This window comes from Megascapheus bottae, chromosome 4, assembly GCF_031878675.1.
Source record: "Megascapheus bottae isolate mThoBot1 chromosome 4, mThoBot2.hap1, whole genome shotgun sequence".
Taxonomy (NCBI): Eukaryota; Metazoa; Chordata; class Mammalia; order Rodentia; family Geomyidae; genus Megascapheus; species Megascapheus bottae.
The window spans coordinates 29260115-29277786 of NC_143512.1; the positions used below are offsets into that span (position 1 = coordinate 29260115).

At 36.1% G+C, this 17672-nt stretch overlaps 1 protein-coding gene across 19 annotated transcripts in view; it reads left to right on the top strand.

Annotated features, from left to right (window-relative positions):
• LOC150064222 (uncharacterized) overlaps positions 1 to 17672 on the top strand; it is a 143378-nt gene that overhangs the window by 51932 nt on the left and 73774 nt on the right. Inside the window, exon 6 of one of the 19 annotated variants that reach the window (XM_090331628.1) lies at positions 1768 to 2190. The exons of the other annotated variants lie outside the window; for them this stretch is intronic. The gene's annotated coding sequence lies outside the window, so the exon portion shown is untranslated. Of the gene's footprint in view, positions 1 to 1767; positions 2191 to 17672 lie in introns of those variants that run through there. 19 annotated transcript variants of the gene reach the window in all.

Genomic DNA, 17672 nt, shown 5'->3' on the forward strand with positions numbered 1-17672 from the left:
TTCCTCGGTACCCCACATACATAGCAAAAAGTCGGAAGTGGTGCTGAGGCTCAAGTGGTAGAGTACTAGCCTTGAGAAAGTCCAAGGACAGTGCGCAAGCCCTGAGCCCAAGCCCAGGACTGGCAAAAAAAAAAAAGAATCTTTTTAAAAGATTTTAATTATACTTTTAAACAGTTAATTAAATGTTTATATGAGTAAGTTAAAAAACACTATGAAACATGTTTAATGTAGGAAATGTTAGAACTTAAAATATAATGAAATAAGCCAACACTAACCAGTTTAAACAGTATTAGTGGGGCTGAGAATGTGGCTTATTGGTAGAGTACTTGCCTAGCAAACATTAAGTCTTGGGTTCAATTCCTCAATACTACATAAACAGAAAAAGGTGGAAGTAGCATAGTTGTAGTAGTAGAGCGCTAGCCTTGAACAAAAGAAACTTAGGGACAGTGTCCAGGCGCTGAGTAAAAATAACAAAAACAAAAACCCAACTAGGATAACAAACATGAGACACTAGTGCCTGGCTTGTATGTCATGGGGCTTGAACTCAGTCTGGGCACTGTCCCTGAGCTCTTCAGCTCAAGGCTACTACCCTACCCTTGAGCCAAAACCCACTTCCCATTTTCTAGAGGTTAATTGAAGATAAGAGTCTCAGGTCTTTTTGTCCCCAGGCTGCCTTTGAGCCTTGATCCTCAGATCTTAGCCTCCTGAGTAGCTAGGATTATGTGCGTGAGCCACTGTGCCTGGCTGCTTCAAAATTTTTGAGTCCTTCCTCATCCTATTTGCACCCACTGCTCTTTCTCAGCCATGACTACTATGGTGTTTTTTTTATGTATTCCTCCTCCAAGATTTGTATTTATACGTTTTTATGTATCCATAAATTATATGGATCTATCAATATGGTATCTGCTATTCACATATGGCTTTTTCAATTTAAATTAAAGAAAGCACATTTGATTTCTTAGGAGTACTAGCCACATTGCAAGTTTTTAGCATCCACATGTTATTACAAGGACAGATATTGAACATTTTTATCTTTACAGAAAACTCTGAAATAAACTGCTGCCAGTTCTTATACTCTGTGTCAATTCAACATGTTTAATTGCACATGATTTGGGATTTGTTTATTCACTCAGAATTTTGTTTTTGATACATGTAGTTTCTTGCCTTAAGTATTTCTTTGTATAAACACACTATAACTTATATATGCAGATTTATAGCCATTTAATTTATTTCCAGTTATCATATGTGAAAGTAATTCTGCAGTGAGCACTTTTCTGCTTGTTGTTTTGCCTTAGAGTATGAGAGTTTCTTGAAAGTGTACATTTGTTGGTTGAAATCATTATTAACTTTGCAGGCTGTGATTAAATCACTTTCTTAAATAGCCATGCTCACATATGCAGATTTTAGGAGCCGTATGTAAGAGTTCCTTCTCCTTGTATATTGCTGATGTATAATATTAACAGATTATAGTGTGAAATATTATTTTTTCCAGTATACCTAATAGAGAGAATCGTTGAAATTTCATGTATTTCCTGGTTATTTGGATTTCCCTTCCTAGGAATTGCCTGTACACATTTTGTTTATTTGTGTCTTTCTTTTTCCTGTTTGGTATAAGGGTTTGAAATAAGGGACGTGTGCTTGATCGACAGGTGCTGTGTCACTGAGCCACCCTCTTATCCCTTGTTGTTTTACTTATTTTGGGCATATAGTATTGTTATGCCTGTGCCTTCCTGGATGACAGTTTTCTTACTTATGTTTTTTACACAGCTGGGATGATAAGTGCATACATCTGAGTGCATCCAACTTATTGGCTGAGATGGGGATTTTATGGACTTTTTGTGGACTAGTTTCCAAGCACTGTCTTCTTGATTCCAGCTTCCTGAGCAGCTAGGATTACAGCTGTGAGTCACTAGGGCTTCAGGGATTTCTGTTTTAAAATAATGTCTTTTTTTGGATATAATGAGCACTGCAAAAGTATACTATTTTGTGTTTTGTCTTTTTCACTTTATTTATGGAGTTTTGATGTCTAAATGTGTGTTGTAAATATTCCTTTTAAGGTTTGTACCTTCTTTGGGTCTTGTTCAATAAAGCATTTCCTATCTTGATGTTGTATAGCTAAGTTTCTGTTTGTCTTTTAAAAGTGTTATAATTTTGCTTCTAGATTTAGGTTTATGGAATCTGTTTGGCCTTTTTTTTGATGTGGTTTAATCTATTCTTTCCTCAGTGATTTGTGTTGTCTACTTTCTTATATATTAAATTTCCATGCCTACACGAAACTGTTTCTGGATTCTCTTTTTGTGTGTGGCTGATTTGATTAACTTTGTGTCAGTATTATACTGTCTAAATTATCAATCTCAGAATAGGATGATGAAGTCTTCCCACATTGTTCCTCAAAAGTTATATTTTAGGTCTGTTTTCTTTCATGTGAATAAAAGGCTTGTGTATTGTCAACTTTTGTCAGTGCTCATGGAATTTATATTGGAATTGGATTTGTAGAACACTGAGAATAGATGTGTGTGTGTGTGTGTGTGTGTGTGTATGTATGTGTGTGTGTGTTGTGTGTGTTTAGTTGTTATAAAAGTCTCAAAGACTTTCCTGCCCAATTTGATTTTGAAGTTTTGATCCTTAAATCTCTGCCTCCTGAATAGGTGGGAATAAAAGTATGAGTCAATGGAATTGAATATAGATATTTTTATGAAATGGAATCTCTTCATTGATTATCATGGAATATCTTCCTCTTCATTTCCATTTCCATTTATGTATGATAATAAAATTTTACGCAAAGATATTACTTGAATTTTATGAAATATATTCTTAGGCTCAGTAGGACTTTTCTCTATCTAAAAAGCTCTTTTATGCTTCTACTTGAATGTTATTTATTTTCAAGACTGTTACTCTTTTATGGTATGTTGATCTTATGTCTAGTAATTCTTTTTAAAAACTTGTTATTGGGGCTGGGAGTTCGGCCTAGTGGTAGAGTGCTTGCCTAGCATGCACGAAGACCCGGGTTCAATTCCTTGGTACCACATACTTAGAAAAAGCCAGAAGTGGTGCTGAGGCTCAAGTGGTAGAGTTCTAGCTTTGAGAAAAATCCAGGGGTAGTCCTCAGGCCCTGAGCTTAAGCCCAGGACTGGCAAAACAAAACAAAACTTGTTATTGTAAAGGTGATGTACAGAGCGGTTACAGTTACAGAAGTCAGGTGCATTTCTTTTAGAACAGTGTTACTTCTTCCCTTGTGTTTTTATTTTTATTTTTTAAATTTTTTTATGGGCATCATTTTCCCCTAGGATTTTTTATGATGTGTTTTTTAATTGTGATTAATAGAAGGGTTACATTATATTCACCAGATAGAAGGCGCATAACTTCACAAACATTGATACCCTTTCTCATGACATGGTCCCCATTTCCCTCCCACTCTCTCCCGGCCTATCTTGATTTTCCCCCCTTCCCTATCCAATTTCAAATAACCAATTAAGCACATATAAAATATATCAGATAACAATGTGAAATATTGTAACAATATGAGATAACCAATTCCCTTGTGTTTTTAACCCAGTTTTTCCCTCCAGATCCCCTCCCCGACAGACAAATTGTGTAGCTTGTATTCAACATAGTGTATAGGAAGCCTCATCGCTGCATACCTTGACCCTTTGTCCTACTATTTTTGTGTTTCCCTTTGCTTTATGCCCAATAAGACTGTTGAATCGCTTTTCTGGTTTTTGACAATTTGAAGATTCTCTTCAATCTATCTAATCATATCAGTCATTTACATAATTATGAAATACAAAAAAGTCAACTTATTTTCAGTCCTTATAATATGTTTTTCATTGGTTTGGATTTCTCATTACCCAAAATTATCATCTTGTTTCTTTTAAAAACAATATCTTAGCTGGCTTTAAAGTCTTAGCACTAAGGAGACAGGAGAGTCATAAGTTTGAGGCAAGCCTGAATTACATAGTGATGTACTGAATTTTCCATATATTCTCAGCTTGCTTTTTAGAATTTTAAAATATTTATTTAAACTTAGGCCATTGACCTTGCTAGGCAGGCGCTCTACTACTTGAGCCCAGCCTCTAGTTTCAGAGGCTCTTGCTAATAGATAATGTATGTGTGCCAAATATTTTTTTGTTGTTTTGAACTTATCCCTTAACTTTTTTCCTTCAATATATCAATTTGACAAATTAATATATTTTCAGTGTTAATCTCTTCCTGAATTTCTAAGAAGAACCTTACTCGATCATGATGTAGTTATGTAGATACATGTACATATATAAATATAAATATATATAGACATGTAGATGATACAGACACATACTTTGCCTATTAAATTGCTTAAATCTCATTTTTCATGATGAATTTTTCTTCTCATCTATATTAGTAAATGAGGCGGGCCTAAAGTTCTTTATTCCTCAGTTTTAGACATTTTGAACGTTAAGGTTATGTTAACTTTATGAAATAAGATAGAAATCTTTTATGATTTTCATTCACTAGGCTATTTTGTTTAATAAGGGTCATTTTTTTGTTTGTTTGTTTTTGGCAGTCCTGAGACTTGAAATCTGGGCCTAGGTGCTGTCTCTAGGCCTCTTTGTTCTCAAGGCTAGCTATCTACCACTTGAGCCAAGCCTCAGTTCCAGCTTTATCTGATTAATTTATTGGAGATAAGAGCCTCATGGACTTTCCTGCTGGAGCTGACTTCAAACTGTGATCCTTAGATCTCAGCTTCCTGAGTAGCTAGGATTATAGGTATAAGCCACTGGGGCCTAGATTTTATCTATTCCTTTATAGAGTAGGTGACCCTTGTCTTTAAACATTGCGTGATGCTTTCTTGTAGATAATATTTGACTGCAGATTTAATTTTTTTGCTGGTCATGAATATATTCAGATTTTCTATATTCTTCTTGACTCAAATTGAGTTTATTTATATAGATAGGATGCCCAGAAAGTACCAGTGAAGATTTAAGCATAAATAAATTTAACAGTATAATTGCACAGACTTATACAATTATTTGAAAGTTAAATGAGTTATTTCTTTTAAAATTATTTTATGATTTCATTTTCTGAACTTCAAAAGGGTATACAGGAGATGATAATTTAAATGTCCACCGAAGTATCCACTACTTCTTTATCAGGCTCACCCCTTCCATCACTTTAGTTTTGAATAAGCATGTGTTTGTAACATAAGGGGATTTTATTGTGGTATTTCCACATATGTGCACAACACACTTTTAACAAAGTCTCATTCATCTCCTTCCTTCTCTCCGTTTTTTTTCAAATAGCTCTTTGTGGTTTCACTGTATTCATATAGACAATTTCAGTATATGTCCTTCAATCCTTTTCACCTCTCTGTATCTTCTCCTTTTCCCTTCACACCCTGCTGGTCCTCTCCCGGACAAGTCCCTCTTTTATATTTGTATCCCATCACTCTCATCAACATCACCACCATCACTGGTGAAGTTGTTGTGGTTGTCATTTTCATCATCATCTTGTTTTTGTCGTTGTAGTTGTCATCATCGTCGTCATCATCATCATCACCATCATTATCATTTTAGGCCTCTAGTCCACAAATGAACCAGAAATATGGGGTATTTGGTTTCTGAGCTTTTTTTTTCCCTGCAAATAAAATAATTATTTTTCTTCATGGATAAGTAATGTTCATTGATACGTATATGATATATTCTCTCTCTCTCTCTCTCTCTCTCTCTCTCTCTCTCTCTCTCTCTCTCTCTCTCTCTCTCTCTCTCTCTCTCTCTCTCTCTCCTTCCTTCCTACCTTTCTTTTGTCAGTCTCGGGGCTTGAACTCAGAGCCTAGGTACTGTCCCTGAGTTTTGTGCCCAAAATCAGTGCTTTTCCACTGAAGCCACAGTTCTACTTCCAGATTTTTAACTGGTAATTGGAAATGAGAATCTCATGACTTTCCTGCTGGGGCTATGATCTTCAGATCTCAGCCTCCTGAGTAGCTAGGATTATAGGTGTGAGTTACCAGCATCCAGCTTTTCAGTTCTGATTCCACAGTTGGTCTACAGTGCACAGAGCTTCAATAAACATAGCAATGCAAGTATATTTCTTGAATATTGATTAAGTCTTCTTTGCAAATAACCGTGGTTTGTCAGGGTACTATTTGTAATTTTTTTCTTTTAGATTCTCCAAACTCATGTCTATAGTGGTTGGAGTGGTTTACATTTCCACCAACAATGTGTCAGAGCTCCTTTTTTGCAACTTCATTGCTGACTTTTATTTTTTTTTCCTTTGATGATTGCTATCCTCATTGGTCTGAGATAGAATCTTAAGTAGTTTTGGTTTGGATTTCTTTTATTTTTTGTTTCTTTCTTTTCTTTTTTAATTTCAGGTTGTATTTTCTTTTGTAAGAAGGTTAAACATTTCTTCACATATTTATTAGCTATTTTTATTTTTTGTTAGAACCATCCATTTTATTTACTTTGCTCACTTATTAATTGGATCATAGATCTAATTTTTGGTTGCTTTGTATATTCTGGATAATAAACTTTATCACTGTATAGGTCTCTTGTTCTGTTATTAATTTGATTTTTTTTAAAGTTTTGTATTTTTGTTGCTTGTTTGTTTAGGTGTTGGGATTATGGAAAAATATTCAGCACTAAGCTACCTTTGTTGTGTTTGAATAATCATTTTTCTTTGTTTATGTATTTGATAGCATTAGACAGACAGACCGAAGTAAAAAATGTAAAACTGAACCATTAATTTTTAACTTTGTTTCCTTCCTTCCTGTGTTTTGCAATTTATAGCTGAAGAATGCAGTTTCATTGCTCTATAGAGTTTTCCACTATGTTTGTAGGCCCTAAGGCCACTCAGGTTGAGTGATTCACTAGGATTTACTGGTCTCATCATCTAAGCATACTTATGACTACAGTTGAATTGTAACAAAAGGAGACAAAACAATTCCAGTAATAAAAGGATAATGGAGAGAAATCAGGAAGAACCCTGCCAGAGCCCCTAAGAATCCAATCCTTATAGAGTCACCTAGGGCAAACTGAACTTCTGTAGCAATGAGTTGACAACGGTGAATTGCCTGCCAGGGATAGTCATTAGAGACATAGGGGCAGGATGTCTGCTGGAGGCTGGTGTTGTAGGCATCTTCTGCCTGGCCTATACATGTTTCCAGATTTTTCAAAAAGAGCGGAGTGGTCCAGTTTGTATGCAGAGTTTAGACACAGAAAGTAGTAGTTCTCCTAATTCTTTTCAGGAAGCCATCCTGAAAGCCAAGATTCAGGAGCAAACTTCTCTAAGGAAATGTGCTAATTCATATTTGGTATTACAAGAATTTTACTTAAAATTTGTAGTTGTGCTTCCTATGATGTTGAAATCATTAACATTATTAAATTTAATAGCTAATAAATTTATCTTACTTTTCTGTATTAATATGAATATAATTATACCTATTTGATTACCAATAATATGGATATATATAATTAAATATTTTTTTGCAGTTCTTATAGTCCTTGTGGAGACTTTACTAACAGATTCCTCTGAAATCTCTCGTAATGATAAGTTTCTATGTGGTTTTAAGCTAGCAACTTGACACATTGGCTAGTGAATTTCATTTAGCTATTCAATTGTGAGGGGTAGCTTTAAAATTTCCTGTCCAACTTAGCTTTACCTGCTATACTAGAAATTTATATAATTGCCAAGTTAAAACTAGAAAAGGAGGTAAATCTCAATAATTCTGTTTTTTTATCCTTAACCCAATTTGCCACAGTAAATACTGTAATTAATCTCTGATTTTTCTGTTTTTTAATATATTTTTATTGTAATTAATAGAAGGGTTATATGATATTTGCCAGATAGATGGTGCATACATTGATACCCTTTCACATGTCTTGGTCCTCATTTCGCTCCTCCCTACCCCCACACCTCATCTTGTTTTCCCCCATTCCCTATCCAATTTCAAATAACCAAATGCAATTATATACAGATATATCAGGTAACAAAGTGAGATACTGTAACATTATGAGATAACCAAGGGACAGCAAAAGAGATGAGAGATAACATAGTACCTGAACAAAAACATTCATTATATGCCTTATGTTTCCATATCCTAGAGATCCTTTCATTTAGCATCCTACTATATGGCCTTTTGTATCAAGGTTTTGCTCTATTGCAAATCTCTGCTAGTAGAGCCCAAGGTTTCTACTGATTATGACAAGTGAGGGAAACCATTGAGCCTAAGTTCCTTTGAGTCTGGCTTACTTCACTTAATATGATTTTTTCTAAGTCTTTCCATTTCCTAACAAATGGGGCAATGTCATTCTTTCTGACAGCAGCATAGAATTCCACTGTGTACAAATACCACATCTTGTTGATCCACTCATCAACTGAGGGACATATAGGTTGGTTCCATATCTTTGCTAGGGTAAATAGTGCTGCAATGAACAACATTGTGCTGGTGGATTTAGTATGTCCTTGTTTCTGGATGATTGGGTAAATGCCAAATACTGGAATTGCTAGGTCATAGGGGAGCTCTATGTTTATTCTTTTGAGCAACTGCCATACTCCTTTCCATAGTGGTTGAACGAGTTTGCACTCCCACCAGCAGTGTAGTAGTGATCCCTCTTGGCCACATCCCCTCCAGCAACTGTTGTTATTAGTTTTCTTGATCCTGGCCATTCTAACTGGAATGAGGTGGAATTTTAGAGTTGTTTTGATTTGCATTTATTTTATGACCAGAGATGTTGAGCATTTCTTCATGTGTCTATAGGCCATTTTTGTTTCTTCTTCAGAGAAGACTCTCTTTAAGTCTTTGGCCCATCTTTTAATTGGATGGTTGTTACTTTGGAGATTAGTTTTGGAGTGATTCATTTTTTTGAGCTGTTAATATATTTTAGATATGAGGCCTTTGTCTGTTGTATGGTTCTCCCACTTTGTAGGCTTCCTAATTAATTTACTAGCTATGTCCTTTGCCATACAGAAGCTCTGCAGTTTAATGCAGTCCCACTTATCCAGCCTTTCTCTTATTTGTTGCGTTTCTTGGTCCTTATTAAGAAAGTTTCGACCTGTGCCAAGGAGGTCTAGTGTATCTCCTATTCCTTCTTGTAAAGTTTTCAGAGTGTTGGCTTTTACCTCCAGTTCTATGGACGAATTCCTAGCCAATATTAACATACCCACACCGAACCAAGAAGAACTAACCCAACTACACAGGCCTATTTCAAGCACTGAAATAGAAATGGCAATAAGAGACCTTCCACCTAAGAAAAGCCCAGGGCCAGATGGATTCACAGCTGAATTCTATAAGGTCTTCAAAGCAGAGCTCACACCAATACTCCTCAAGCTCTTCAATGAAATTGAAAATGAAGGTTCTTTACCAAACTTATTCTATGAAACCATCGATGCAAAACTTCTCAACAAAATACTGGCCAACTGTTTACAACAACTCATCAAAAAATTATACACTATGATCAAACAGGTTTCATCACAGGGAGGAAAAGCTGGTCAACATACGCAAATCAATTAATATAATTCAACACATCAACAGGAGCAGGGACAAAAATCACATGATTGTCTCAATAGATGCAGAAAAGGCATTGACAAGATCCAACACCCCTTTATTTTAAAAGCTCTGGAGAAACTAGGAATCCATGGAACATTCCTCAATATAATAAAGGCTGTGTATGACAAACCCACAGCTAGTATTATACTTAATGGTGAAAAGCTAAAGCCATTCCCTCTAAAATCAGGAACGAGACAAGGATGCTCACTCTCTCCACTCCTCTTTAACATAGTATTAGAATTCCTAGCCAGTGCAATAAGGCAAGAAGCAAGCATAAAGGGGATCCAAATAGGGAAAGAGGAAGTGAAACATTCCCTCTTTGCAGATGACATGATCCTGTATCTAAAGAATCCTATAGACTCTACTCCCAAGCTCCTTGAACTGATTCAAAACTTTGGAAGGGTAGCAGGCTATAAAATTAACCCTCAAAAATCAACTGCCTTCCTCTAAGCCAACAATGAGAGTAATGAGGCAACAATCAGGAAAGCAACTCCTTTCTCAATAGCCTCAAAGAAAATAAAGTACCTAGGAATTACCTTAACTAAGAAAGTAAAGGACCTTTTTGATGAAAACTTTAAAACCTTGAAAAAGGAAATTAAAGCAGAACTGAGGAAATGGAAAAACCTCCCATGCTCCTGGATTGGAAGAATCAATATCGTGAAAATGACAATCTTGCCAAGGGCTATCTACAAATTCATCGCAATACCCATCAATATCCCAATGTCATTCTTTAAAGAAATAGAAGAGGCAATCTAAAATTTCATATGGAATAATAAAAGATCCCGTATAGCAAAAATACTTCTTAGCAGAAAAAAACAGTGCAGGAGGAATTTCAATACCAAACTTTAGACTCTATTACAGAGCTATAGTGACCAGAACAGCATGGTACTGGTACAAGAACAGGCCTGAAGACCAATGGAATAGAACTGAGGACCCATATATTAAACCACTGACCTATGGCCACCTAATCTTTGAGAAAGGAGCCAAAAAAATAGAATGGAAGAAAGATACCCTCTTCAACAAGTGGTGCTGGCAGAACTGGTTAAGCACATGCAGAAAACTAAAGTTGGATCCTTCTTTGTCCCCTGTACTAGAATTAACTCCAAATGATTTTTCTGTTTTTTAAAATGCAGATAATTTGAATTCCTTTTCCCTCAGTAAATGTGAGCATATCATTCATATTGTTAAATGTGTAGCTTTTGTTTTTAAAAATTTAGTTACTAATTTTCCTGGTGCTTACATATATTATTAATGGAAATTAGTGATAATTTCTATTAAGATCTATGAAAATCTATTAAGCCTGCGATACCAGATGAAGTCAATTTTGACCTCAAATGTATATTCAATTTTTTTTCTACTGAAGGAAACATTTTCCTGCCTTGAGATTTTGCTAGAAAACCAGCTTTCTTTCTATCCTCTTGGACTGTGAGCAGAGATTTTGCTTTTGCTTATAACCCCTGTATTCTTTTTCTTAATAAGCCTTTTTTATCATCTAAACTTTTTATTTGGATATCTCAGTTATTTTGTTCTAGCCCTCTCTTCTGTTGTTCCCAAAGCACACCTTTTGTCCCAACATATAACCCTTAAAACCTTAGCTACTGGCCTCAAGGCTCAGTTTCTTGTACTTCCTTAAGCTGTTGTGCTGTAATTCATACTTTTGTAAGTCTGGATCTGACTTCCTGTTAGTTTATTTTATTTTTTATCCTAGGTACTTCTAAACTATATAGTCACTTCTTTGTTAGCATTCGATCTGTAATTTTAAAAGCAATTCATTTTTTCATATTACTAAAAGTAAACAAAATGTATTTACTGCATTCACCAATGTGTTGTCATCCTTTTCCTGTAACTTGCTGAAGAAACACACACACACACACACACATATGCATGCATGCACGCACATACACATGCATGCACAGATGAAAACTAGTTTTATAAGATGTCCTATAACTAAAATTATAATTTTTCTATAAAGACTTCCCTTCTTGCTTTCATTTGGAAACATTAAAACAGGAAAATTGCCTACATATAGTCTATGAACGCTAGCAGACACCTAATTCAAGGTCTTTCACCTGTGCTCTCCTCTGAATAGCCTCTTCCTGGCGTTCTTTTATCTTCCTGTTTTCCATATAGGCGTTTCATTTAAAACTGCATCTGGTATTTGGACTCCCTAATGAAGAAATTTTAGACTGAATAAATTTCAGATTCATTCTTTGCTCTGTTCATTTTTTGTGAGTTTAGCTATAGAAGCAGTATTGAGAAGCAGTTAAGCAGCTCATAATTCTGCAAGCTATAGTTAAATCTTCCAATCTCTTGAAGAGATCTGTAGCTTTCAGAGAATTCGCCTGAAACAGTGAATAAAGATAAGATTTTTCCTCAAGTTGCTTCCTACTCAGAAATTGACATGTTAAATTGAAACCCCTTTGTTCAACTACTTAAGGACAATAATAATAAAAGAAATTTTGCAAAGGTATGAGAGTAATTTATATTCTCACTTAAAATTTTTAGATATTCAAGTAATAAAATTCAATTTCTTTTTTAAAATAATGATAACCAACATTCCCTTATTTGCATTTATTTTATGCTAAATTTATTCTCATGTTGTTGTTTCTTCAGTTTCCTTTTGGATACCTTTTTCTTCTGTGCAATTTCCTCTTCTGTTTTAGCAACCATTTGCTCCTTTTCAGTAAGTACCATCTCATGGCGCGGGGAGCTCATGCACAGGTTACCACAGGCTCTGTAAGTTCAGCGGCGCATCTTGGGTGCTTTGTTCCCCTGGATGTGTTCAATGACCAGGGAGTCTACATCTAAACCCTTCAGTTCAGCATTACTCTCTGCATTTGTAAACATGTGCAGCACAAACTCAGCACTCTTTTTGGGCCACCAACCCTGTGTCCAACCCCAGTGTTTGGCCTGGGAACACCTGCCAACTCCACCATTGTAATGTCGAAATGGCACACATTGCTTCTTTAAAGTTACATCTTTCAGATTCTTCAGAGGTTTTCGGATATGCATACCCCTGATGGACTAGGCTGTTTCTATGGTGTTCTTAAAGGGAACAGGAAGATTTGAAACGCTTAACTTGCATGATTTTGTGGGGTTTTCTGGGTCTAGAGAGTAGCAAACCATTTTCACAGGTCACCTCAGGCTGCTTACAGGAAGAGGAAGAGCAGGAATAAAATTCAATTTCTATTTGCTTTTGATAGCTTTTAGTTTTCACAAAGTATTTTTTTAGCTGGAGATGATATACTAGAAGACTCAATCTTTATGTAAACTACTTCAAGTGGTTTTTAAACAAAGTCAATTTTCAGATACCCTTTAAGATGTTATGTCATCATTGTCATTCTTGCTTTGGTTCTAGGATTCAAGCTCATTCTTTTCCATATATTTTTTATTGTAATTAATATAAGGGTTACATTATATTCATTAGATAGAAGGTACATTACTTCCCAAACATTGATACCCTTTGTCATGTCATGGTCCCCATTTCCCTCCCTCCCCTGCTCATCTTGATTTCCCCCCTTCCCTATCCAATTTCAGGTAACCAATTAAGGATATGTGAAATATATCAGATAACAAACTGAGATACTATAACAATATGAGATAACCAAGGGACAACAAAAGAGATGAGAGATAATATAGTATGTTAAGGACAACAATCACTCATTATATGGCTTTTGTTTCTATATACTAGAGGTCCTGTCATTTAGCGTCATACTGTATGGCCTTATGTATCTAGGTTTTGCTCTATTGCAAATCTCTGCTAGAAGAGTCCAAGGTTTCTACTGATTATGACAAATGAGGGAAACCATTGACCCTATGTTTCTTTGAGTCTGGCTTACTTCACTTAATATGATTTTTTCTAAGTCTTTCCATTTCCTTACAAATGGGGTGATGTCATTCTTTCTGACAGCAGCATAGAATTCCATTGTGTACAAATACCACATCTTGTTGATCCACTCATCAACTGAGGGACATCTAGGTTGGTTCCATATCTTTGCTAGGGTAAATAGTGCTGCAATGAACATCATTGTGCTGGTGGATTTAGTATGTCCTTTTTTCTGGACGGTTGAGTAAATGCCAAGTAGTGGAATTGTTGGTTCATAGGGGAGCTCTATGTTTATTCTTTTGAGGAACTGACATACTGCTTTCCATAGTTGTTGAATGAGTTTGCACTCCCACCAACAGTGTAGTAGTGATCACTCCGGGACACATCTCCTCCAGCATCTGTTGTTATTAGTTTTCTTGATCCTGGCCATTCTAACTGGAGTAAGGTGGAATCCTAGAGTTGTTTTGATTTGCATTTCTTTTATGGCCATTTCTTCATGTGTCTATAGGCCATTTTTATTTCTTCTTCAGAGAAGACTCTCTTTAAGTCTTTGGCCCATCTTTTAATGGGATGGTTGTTTCTTTAGAGATTAGTTTTGAAGTGATTCATTTTTTTGAGCTGTTGATATAATTTAATATGAGGCCTTTGTCTGTTGTATGGTTAGTGAAGATCTTCTCCCACTCTGTAGGCTTTCTAGTTAATTTGCTAGCTTTGTCCTTTGCCATACAGAAGCTCTGCAGTTTGATGCAGTCCCACCTATCCAGCCTTTCTGTGATATGTTGTGATTCTTGGTCCTGTGGCATGGAGACCTAGTATATCTCTTATTATTCCTGCTTGTAAGGTTGTCAGTGTATCGGCCTTTACCTTGAGGTCTTTGATCCATTTGGAGTTAATCCTAGTGCAGGGTGACAGAGAAGGATCTAACTTTAGTTTTCTGCAGGTGCTTAACCAGTTCTGCCAGCACCAGTTGTTGAAGAGGCTGTCTTTCTTCCATTCTATTTTTTTGGCTCCCTTGTTGAAGATTAGGTGGCCATAGGTCTGTGGTTTAATATCTGGGTCTTCAGTTCTATTCCATTGGTCTTCAGGACTGTTCTTGTGCCAGTACCAAACTGTTTTGATAATTATAGCTCTGTAATAGAGTCTAAAGTTTGGTATTGAAATTCCTCCTGCACTGTTCGTTCTGCTAAGAAGTGTTTTTGCTATACGAGGTCTTTTCTTATTCCATATGAAATTTGGGATTGCCTCTTCTATTTTCAAGCTCATTCTTTAAGAAACATTGAAGTACATTTTACCTATTTCAATTTTTTACTTTAATTTTTTATTTTTAAATTAAGTAGTTGTACAAATGGGTTTCAACTCACCACGTCAATTTATGAGTACAATGCATCTTGATCAATGCCATTCTTTTTATCTTTCTCCCCATCTTTCCCAGCATTACCCATCTTCTCAATGACAGAAATACATTGAAGATTATGATTGTATTTACCCATCCTTTCTCTGTCCTTTCACCTAGGCTCTTTCCTTGATCTCCCTTGAGATAGTTCAGGAAAGTTTAGAATAGCTAGGACAAAAGTATAACCACTTGTTGAAGAGGCTGTCTTCCTTCTATTCTATTTTTTTTTGGCTCCCTTGTCAATGATTAGGTGGCCATAGGTCTGTGGTTTAATATCTGGGTCCTCAATTCTATTCCATTGGTCTTCAGGCCTGTTCTTGTGCCAGTACCAAGCTGTTTTGATTATTATAGCTCTGTAATAGAGTCTAAAGTTTGGTATTGAAATTCCTCCTGCACTGTTTTTTTCTGCTAAGAAGTGTTTTTGCTATATGGGGTCTTTTATTATTCCATATGAAATTTTGGCTTACCTCTTCTATTTCTTTAAAGAATGACATTGGGATATTGATGGGTATTGCATTGAATTTGTAGATAGCCCTTGGCAAGATTGTCATTTTCACGATATTGATTCTTCCAATCCAGGAGCATGGGAAGTTTTTCCATTTCCTCAGTTCTGCTTTAATTTCCTTTTTCAAGGTTTTAAAGTTTTCATCAAAAAGTCCTTTACTTTCTTAGTTAAGGTAATTCCTAGGTACTTTATTTTCTTTGAGGATATTGAGAAAGGAGTTGCTTTCCTGATTGTTGCCTCATTCCTCTCACTGTTGGCATAGAGGAAGGCAATTGATTTTTGAGGGTTAATTTTATAGCCTGTTACCCTTCCAAAGTTTTGAATCAGTTCAAGGAGCTTGGGAGTAGAGTCTATAGGATTCTTTAGATATAGGATCATGTCATCTGCAAAGAGGGAATGTTTCACTTCCTCTTTCCCTATTTGGATCCCCTTTATGCTTGCTTCTTGCCTTATTGCACTGGCTAAGAATTCTAATACTATGTTAAAGAGAAGTGGAGAGAATGGGCAGAGTAGAGAGAGTTGGATCCTTCTTTGTCACCCTGCACTAGAATTAACTCCAAATGGATCAAAGACCTCGAGGTAAAACCCAACAAACTGAAAATTTTAGAAGAAGCAATAGGAGACACACTAGGCCTCCTTGGCACAGGTCAAAACTTTCTTAATAAGGACCAAGAAACGCAACAAATCAGAGAAAGGCTGGATAAGTGGGACTGCATTAAACTGCAGAGCTTCTGTATGGCAAAGGACATAGGTAGTAAATTAATTAGGAAGTCTACAGAATTGGAGAAGATCTTCACTAACCATACAACAGACAAAGGCCTCATATCTACAATGTATTAACAGCTCAAAAAATTGAATCACTCCAAAACTAATCTCCAGAGTAACAACCATCCCAATAAAAGATGGGCCAAAGACTTAAAGAGAGTCTTCTCTGAAGAAGAAACAAAAATGGCCTATAGACACATGAAGAAATGCTCGACATCTCTGGTCATAAATGCAAATCAAAACAACTCTAAGATTCCACGTTACTCCAGTTAGAATAGCCAGGATCAAGAAAACTAATGACAACAGTTGCTGGAGGGGATGTGTCCGGGAGGGATCACTACTACACTGCTGGTGGGAGTGCAAACTCATTCAACCACTATGGAAAGCAGTATGTCAGTTCCTCAAAAGTACAAACATAGAACTCCCCTATGACCCAGCAATTCCACTACTTGGCATTTACTCAACCGTCCAGAAAAAAGGACATACTAAATCCACCAGCCCAATGATGTTCATTGCAGCACTATTTACCCTAGCAAAGATATGGAACCAACCCAGATGTCCCTCAGTTGATGAGTGGATCAACAAGATGTGTTTTTTTTTTTTTTTTGCCAGTCCTGGGCTTGAGCTCAGGGCCTGAGCACTGTCCTTGGACTTTCTCAAGGCTAGAGCTCTACCACTTGAGCCTCAGCACCACTTCCGGCTTTTTTCTATATGTGGTAGCGAGGAATCGAACCCGGGTCTTCATGCATGGTAGGCAAGCACTTTAACCACTAGGCCAAACTCCCGGCCCCAAGATGTGGTTTTTATACAGAGTGGAATTCTATGCTGCTGTCAGAAAGAATGACATCACCCCATTTGTAAGGAAATGGAAAGACTTAGAAAAAATCATATTAAGTGAAGTAAGCCAGACTCAAAGAAACATAGGGTCAATGGTTTCCCTCATTTGTCATAATCAGTAGAAACCTTGGACTCTTCTAGCAGAGATTTGCAATAGAGCAAAACCTAGATACATAAGGCCATACAGTATGATGCTAAATGACAGAAACAAAAGTCATATAATGAGTGATTGTTGTCCTTAATGTACTATGTTATCTCTCATCTCTTTTGCTGTCCCTTGGTTATCTCATATTGTTATAGTATTTCAGTTTGTTATCTGATATATTTCACATATCCTTAATTGGTTACTTGACATTGGATAGGAAAGGGGGGAAAACAAGATGAGGGTGGGGTGGGGGAGAGTGAAATGGGGACCAAGGCATGAGGAAGGGCATCAATGTATGTGAAGTAATGCACCTTCAATCTGGCAAATGTAATGTAACCCTTCTATTAATTTCAATAAAAATATATGGAAAAATTATCATACATACATGCTATTGACAATCATGTCTGGGTCACATGAATTTACTCATGGTAAGCATTATTTAGATATTGGATGAAGAACGGGAAAAAGCTATGACTCATCTTAACTTTGACTTGTCAAAGTCATGTCCAGACTATGGCAATTGTTATTAATTCATTGTCACCTGTGTAAAAATCACATTAAGTTGAATTTATGCATATATTATATGAAATGTATTGTGATTATGACATATATTTGAATTTGAATATATAGGAGAGACAATAAAATATTCATCAAGTAACAAGCCAAAAAGTGTTAAACAAG